We start from the raw sequence: 7500 nt of genomic DNA on the forward strand, positions 1-7500 counted from the left end.
ATGGATACTTTTATCAAACTAACAATAGCAATAAAAAGTTTCGCCCGCTATCTATAGAAAAAAGAAAGTGGCATTTAGCAACCACCTGTCCCAATCAGTCACGAGTTGCACAAAGGTACAGCTAAATGAGGAAATGTTTCACGGCTACACATCATCATACAGCTGGACTGCGCAGCGGAATTCTAACAGAAAGTGAAACTCAACGAGTAACAGCAAACTCTTGCCGGGGCTTTTCCCTCCGCTGCGCCGGGCGAAATACGGCGTATCCCAAGGGTCGGTCTGTTGTCAAGCGCATGATATTGCCAATTAGGAGAAAAATCTAGTTATCATGTCTCTTCGTGCACCGGGGCTGCCATGAGACCTGTCGCCCTCAACGTTGATCAATGATTACGTTTTTATTCATCAGGATTATTAATGATTTCCGCGCGTCGGATGAAAATTGGCCTTTCCCCGGCTATGGTTGTATAGTTGTCACGCCTTCGACACCATGATTCTTGCTTTAAGCTTTATCTTTGTTTGCAGGTCCATTCATCTTATCTTACCTGGCTACATTTATCTCATTTAACTTTAATTCCTTACAATTAACTCTTAACACGACTCGATCTTCAAACCCCATTTATTCCCTCACGCGAGCACCGGCAGGAGACTTACCCCGTCACCTCGGCTACTGTCCCAAGCACTGGTGAACCTCCCATGAAAATCTTGCTTTGTGAACTTGCCTCAGGAATCATTTCTCTCCGAACGTCAACTCGTGCGGGAACGACGCAATGGCGGTAAGGAATAACGCATGACGGGGATGATCAGCTGTTACATAACACCCGCAACGATCACTGATGACCCGTAGGCCGCCGCCAATGATTTCCCGCCGCCCGCCGCTGCTGACTTGTGGAACATATAACTTTCAGGTGTGATATATACTTACATACATACATACATGCATATATACATATATATATATATATATATATATATATATATATATATATATATATATATATATATATATATATATATATATATATATATATATATATATATATATATATATATATATATATATATATACCTCTGCCCACCCCCCTCCACAAGAAGAAGAAGAAACAGATGCAAAGGAAATGGAGAGGGAGAGGGAGAGGAAGAAAGGGCGGGGAGGTAAGATCGATGATATGAAGGGAGGATAGGCAAAAGAAATATAAATAAATAAAGAAAAGAGATAGATAGATAGAGTGAGAGAGAGAGAGAGAGAGAGAGAGAGAGAGAGAGAGAGAGAGAGAGAGAGAGAGAGAGAGAGAGAGAGAGAGAGAGAGAGAGAGAGAGACACACAGACACACACACACACACACAAACGCACACACACACGCACACACACACACCACGCACGCACGCACGCACACACACACACACACACACACACACACGCACGCACGCACACACACACACGCACACGCACACGCACACACACACACACACACGCAAGCACGTACGCACGCACGTAGACACATACAGGTATAGAAAATAAAAAACGCCCGTGCTACTATTATGATTTTTCCAGCGCGCAGTTATACAAGCAAATTATAATACAATTCGAACAATCAAGCTGTTTCAGCTGTGGTTCATTTCGACATACTCTTTCTCAAAATTATAATTCCATTGTTTCTTGCGGCCCTCGAGCGGAAAGAGAGTAAATTGCACATTAACGCATTATTGCTTGTTAAAACAGACCGCAACCTGTCTTGCGCCTGTCCACTCTCTTCTATGGTTGACGGAACACAAGCTTATAAAACAAAGGCAAACGCACCTTCACAGCTGGCCTAGTGTAATGGCTACAGATGGTTCTCACATTACAAACCGCCACCTTGTCATCACGTATCCTCAGACATCTTTTTTCCCCCCCCAACTGTCACTAACTCGCTCGTATATTTCTTTATCTACCCTAATCGCCTTTATCTCCCCCCCCACCACCCACCTGACTTCCCTCAATGGTACTGTACTTCGTCCCCATTCCTCTTCGTAGTCACACCTCCATCACTTCATAATCTACGTTTCCTTTTTACCTTTACCTAGTCCCACCCCATTTCTTCCTTTTCGCTCCGCCATACTACAAACTAATATTTACAGAATCAATTCTATCTCCAATATTCACCCACTCACAGCACATACTTCATAATGTTGTACCTCTCCCCCCAACCCCATCCACCCACACATACATCAACATACATCTTCACGATTACAACTGTCATCGAACCTGCAGTATATAAACTCTTTCTCTCTTGGAACAATCTTTGAAGCAGAGAGAGCAAGGTAAGTGAGACACGCCGATGACATTACTAATTATCACTACTATTAGTAGAAAGCTGTTATTCGCTGCAACTGTTGTATATGTCAAAAAATGTGTTGACAATGTACAATAAAAGAGATTGTTGCCATCCCTTTCGTCGAGAGTAATAAAACATCGTTTATTAGTAAACGCGCTCACTGCTCGACAAATACGCATTGCATACTCTGCCCAAAAGCAATTACAGCGAAAGTCCCTGAAGTAACTAATATTTCAGCGCGCATGCAAATAACCCGTAGAGGAGCCTTCAACCTTCAACGTTCACGCTTTCCACCGCCGTCAAAACAAACCGAGAACCAGTCTCTCTACTTCCCTATACAACTTCAATCCCGCTTCCACTACCAATTCTCTCTCCCTCCAGCTTTCCTCTGCCCTATTCCTATCCACCCCCCTTTCCACCCTTAACTCCCTCTGCCCTCCCTAACCAGCCTAACCTCCCTACCCACTCTCCCACCCGACAACCTGGATGGGCATTGGAGAGGAACGGCCGGCGTGACTGCAAGTCCAAAAATATCGCCGCGAGTTCGGCCAGTGGGAGTAAACAGCGCTGTTGACGATCGCCACTTTTACCGCCGTCGCCACGACAAACGTCAACGACGAGCAACTGCATCATTTGTTGCCACTGCCGCAGCCTTCCTATCATTTATCATCTCCGTTCCATATGCCCGAAGTGAAAGGGGTGCGCGCTGGGGGCCCGTGACTGCCTCGGTGGAAGGAAGGTAAACACCCGCATAAAGACACATCTGAATCACAGTGGACGCTGAACAAACATGCCGCGAGAGAAAGTCCACGCGGGAATTCAGTGAGAAAATCCCTTTTTATCACACTACAATAGCAATTCATTAGTGTTTGACGCAACCAATTTTGTCTGCAAAAACTTCAAAGACCGCCAATTGCACCGGCTAGCAAAACTTCAATCCAACTCAGAATCTTTCTAGAACTGGCCTAGATAGCGGATCACATGAAGGAAAGTCTTAGAAATATCTAAGAATCCGTCTCTATCCACAAAGAAAACTCCAGCCTCACAACACTCGAGAGAAACCTCCTGCAAGCAAATCCTCCAGCTGTCTTTAACAGTGACGACGAATCGACTCAACAAATATATATAATTAAACAAACTGGCCATCACTCTTTGTCAGATGGAGCAAAATGCATCAAACGTTAATTCTTACAGTTCAGTTTCCAGAAATCTGCTCTCGAATTTCTTTTGTTCAGTTTAAAAGTGATAAATACCTTTAATTCGGGTCAACGTTTTTATTAACACTGTGTGTGTGTGTGTGTGTGTGTGTGTGTGTGTGTGTGTGTGTGTGTGTGTGTGTGTGTGAGTGTGTGAGTGTGTGATTTGTGTGAGTGTGTGATTTGTGTGTGTGTGATTTGTGTGTGTGTGCGATTTGTGTGTGTGTGCGATTTGTGTGTGTGTGTGATATACACACACACACACACACACACACACCACACACACACACACACACACACACACACACACACACACACACACACACACACACACATATATATATATATATATATATATATATATATATATATATATATATATTATATAAGAGAGAGAGAGAGAGAGAGAGAGAGAGAGAGAGAGAGGAGAGAGAATATATATATATATATATATATATATATATATATATATATATATATATATATATATATATATTACACTTATACATTACATACATATGTCTACATGTATATATACATATATACACATATACATATATATATGTATATATATGTACATATACATATTTACCAACACATGTGTTTGTATGTGTTTGTGTGTATGTATGTATATGTGTGTAGATTGATAAAGAAGAAATATAACAGACCACGTGTGCACACAGATGCTGCGCGCGCAGACAAATACACACCTTTATAATCATAACTGCAGCTGCAAGAACCAAAACAAGATCAACACATAACCCAAGACCATAACCGCAATGCTAATATCACAATTAACAAACAACAAAACCCAAAATGAAGTAATAAAGAGTGTATGCCTATGCAGAGAGATAGTTCCGGACACTTCAGTGCCACGGAAGCTGATGCCGAGAACAGTTCCGGAAGCTTTTCAAGCATACCTCCTTGTATGCCTGCGTCCGTGCGCTGGCGACGCTCTGGCAATGGGGAGACTGATCTCGAATTATAAATGCTCTAATTTCGAAGGAAAGATTTTTTTTAGAACGCGCAAAGAACAGTGTGTGTGTGTGTGTGTGTGTGTGTGTGTGTGTGTGTGGTGTGTGTGTGTGTGTGTGTGTGTGTGTGTGTGTGTGTGTGTGTGTGTGTGTGTGTGTGTGTGTGTGTTGTGCGTGCGTGCGTGCGTGCGTGTGTGTGCGCGCGCGCGCGCATTTGTGATCCAGAGGATCCTCCACTTGAGTTAATTACGCGGGATTATCCCCGGAGTCACAAGTCTCGAGGATAAACAAAAAGTGCCTTCCGTCTCTAAGAAGTGCCAGGAGTGCCGGAGGGACGTGGTCGCCTCGGGCACTTTCCTCCCCTATCATAGGATGCCTCTTGGATATATTCCTCCCTTCCCTTAACGTCTCGCCATGTCGCTTGGGCATGTTGCTTCCACAAACATAGAACGCAACAGTTATCTCCGACCTCCCCTCCCCCCGCCCTAGTCCACTCCCACCTTCGTCGGTCCGAAAGCTGATCCCTCACCCAGGAAGGCGCGTCGCGGCCGTCGAAAGTGAGTGCGCACGAAAACGAAAGTTGGGCGGCGGATTCACATATTTATTATCCGTGGGTTATGAAACGCATAAAGGAAGGAGGAGGGGGATAATGGTAGAGAGAGGAGGAGGGGGAGGATGAGAGGAAGGGCGCAGGATGAGTGGGAAGAATGGGTAAGGTTAGAAGGTGTGGGGGAAATGTGGAGAGAATTAGGGAGAAGGAGAGGAGTGGGAAGAATGGCGGGGGGGGGGGGAGTAAGAGGAATGGGGAGGAGAAGGGGGGATGGGATTAGGGGAAAGGAGGGAGGCGTAGGGGGAGGAGGAAAAGGAAGAAAAGAAGCGAGTAGAAGAAAAACATAAGTAGGAGGAGCAAAGAGAATGGAGTGGGAGTGACAGGAAGGAAAGGATAGGGGAGAAGGATGGACTATGGCGATGACCCCCCACCTCCATATAACTAAAAAGTGACGAGCGATAAGGATACGGATTCCCATAGACCAAAGTGGGCGGACTGATCTTCTTTTACTGTAGTTCAATTTTTTATGGCATATCACGAGAGATACTTTTTATTTCCATTTGTGTGCTTTGAGTGGTTCCGTGAGAGTTCCTAGTTATGAAAATAACTCTAAAATCACCTACTGTATAGCATAAAAATTCATTATTCAACATCAACGAAAATATCACTTCCAGTAGTTCTCAAGTCGTTCCCAATTTGTGACTTATAAAAAACTCCTAGGAAAATCTAACCTTATATCGTTAAAGAGTTACTCAATTCACACCAAAAAAATACTTCGTTCAACCGTACTGTCCACAACGGTCACCTGAACGTCAGTTACCTTCCTGACCAGACAGAAACCCGGAAAGATGAGGGAAAAACGTGGGTCCGCGGCCCTTGTACGATCACTCACGCCTGTAATAATATACACGCGAAGATATTCCCAGAAATCTACCCTGCTGTGATAGTTCTGTGATTTAAAAGGAAGCGAGAAACTCCCAGCTAGCACGTACTTATAGACTTGTGTACTTACACTCACGTACACGCGTTTATAAAAATATGCGGGATTAAATCTTACGCAAGTGCTAATATAACGAGTGTCGCTCATTGTCTTTTGATGGATCTGTGTGTGTGTGTGTGTGTGTGTGTGTGTGTGTGTGTGTGTGTGTGTGTGTGTGTGTGTGTGTGTGTGTGTGTGTGTGTGTGTGTGTGTGTGTGTGTCTGGGGGGTACGTGTAAGCATGCTCGTGTATTCGAATGTGTATCTTTGTTCATTTTGTTTTGTCTTTCTTTGACGGCTTTGTATGTGTGCTCGAGTGTGGATGTGTACATAATTTAATAAAACAGTCAGAGAAAGAAACACCAAAATATTTGGGCGGGAACATCTGGGCAGCCCGGCACTCTAAAAATACTCGATTTCTTTTGAAGATGAAAACTTGCCATCCTCTTCTTCAGAATTCAAAAAGAGCGCAAAAAATCTTGCCTTTTCTACCAAAGAAAAGAAAATATTTACCTCAGACCAGCCGCACACTGACGTGTCCGGGGACCTTCCAACACGGGCTTCTTCGACTTTGCCTTTCGACAAAAATGAGAAATGCTAAATCGAATTACGTACTTTTGACTTTTTTCGTTTTCTGAATCGCTAGCGTCCCCTTCTGACTTTGTATTCCTTACACTTTTTTTGTGTTAAAATGTTTCTCTAAGACTTGGTAACAGCAAACATTTCCTCATAATTTTTGTTGAGGCAGCCGTTGTTAGGAATTACAATAATAGTAAACACCGAAATAACAGCGACAAGGACAACATTGGTAATAGTCGCAAAGTAATCGTAACAATAATAAAGTGAACAGATAAAGAAATACGTGAACAATTACAACACAATGCATAAAAGCCAAATCGGGTCTTGGATCAGTGGGAGACAAGGCATACGTAGCATTCCTGAGCCTGTGTCGTAAGGACGCAAGCGCGGTCCGCCTTGGCCGTGTACGTGCGTGCGTGTTGACCTTCATGATCAGTAGTACACAGTGAGCCACAAACGAGTCATGCTTGACCAAAGCTGACAGTTTATGACGAGAGAATGGAAGCTTTGACAGTTCGACAGACAACAATAGATTTATGACAGATGTCAATCATATACTGACTCGGTGTGCGAATCGCAGGTGAAATTGGGTGTGTGTGATCAATTTCTGATCCTCAGTCCTACTCCTACCTTTCCCTTCATTCGTTGTGCGTTTCTGCACCTAATCTTCTCTTTCCACTTTCCTACTAAAGAGAAAATTAATTACACAAGCGGAGCAGACACCCACCCACACCCAATAAACGCGCATATAGAGTTGCTCAGGCTGTGGATTTCTCCGTGGAATGCGCCGACTTCGATCAGCTGGCGTTATCCAGATGACGCAATCATGCTCTTCCCGCGGGCGTCCCTACACACAGTCACCTACGCGGGCGGAGTAACGCGTTCGTAAGTAGCAACACTCGGCCCCT

Source organism: Penaeus monodon, chromosome 4 (assembly GCF_015228065.2).
Source record: "Penaeus monodon isolate SGIC_2016 chromosome 4, NSTDA_Pmon_1, whole genome shotgun sequence".
NCBI classification, from domain to species: Eukaryota; Metazoa; Arthropoda; class Malacostraca; order Decapoda; family Penaeidae; genus Penaeus; species Penaeus monodon.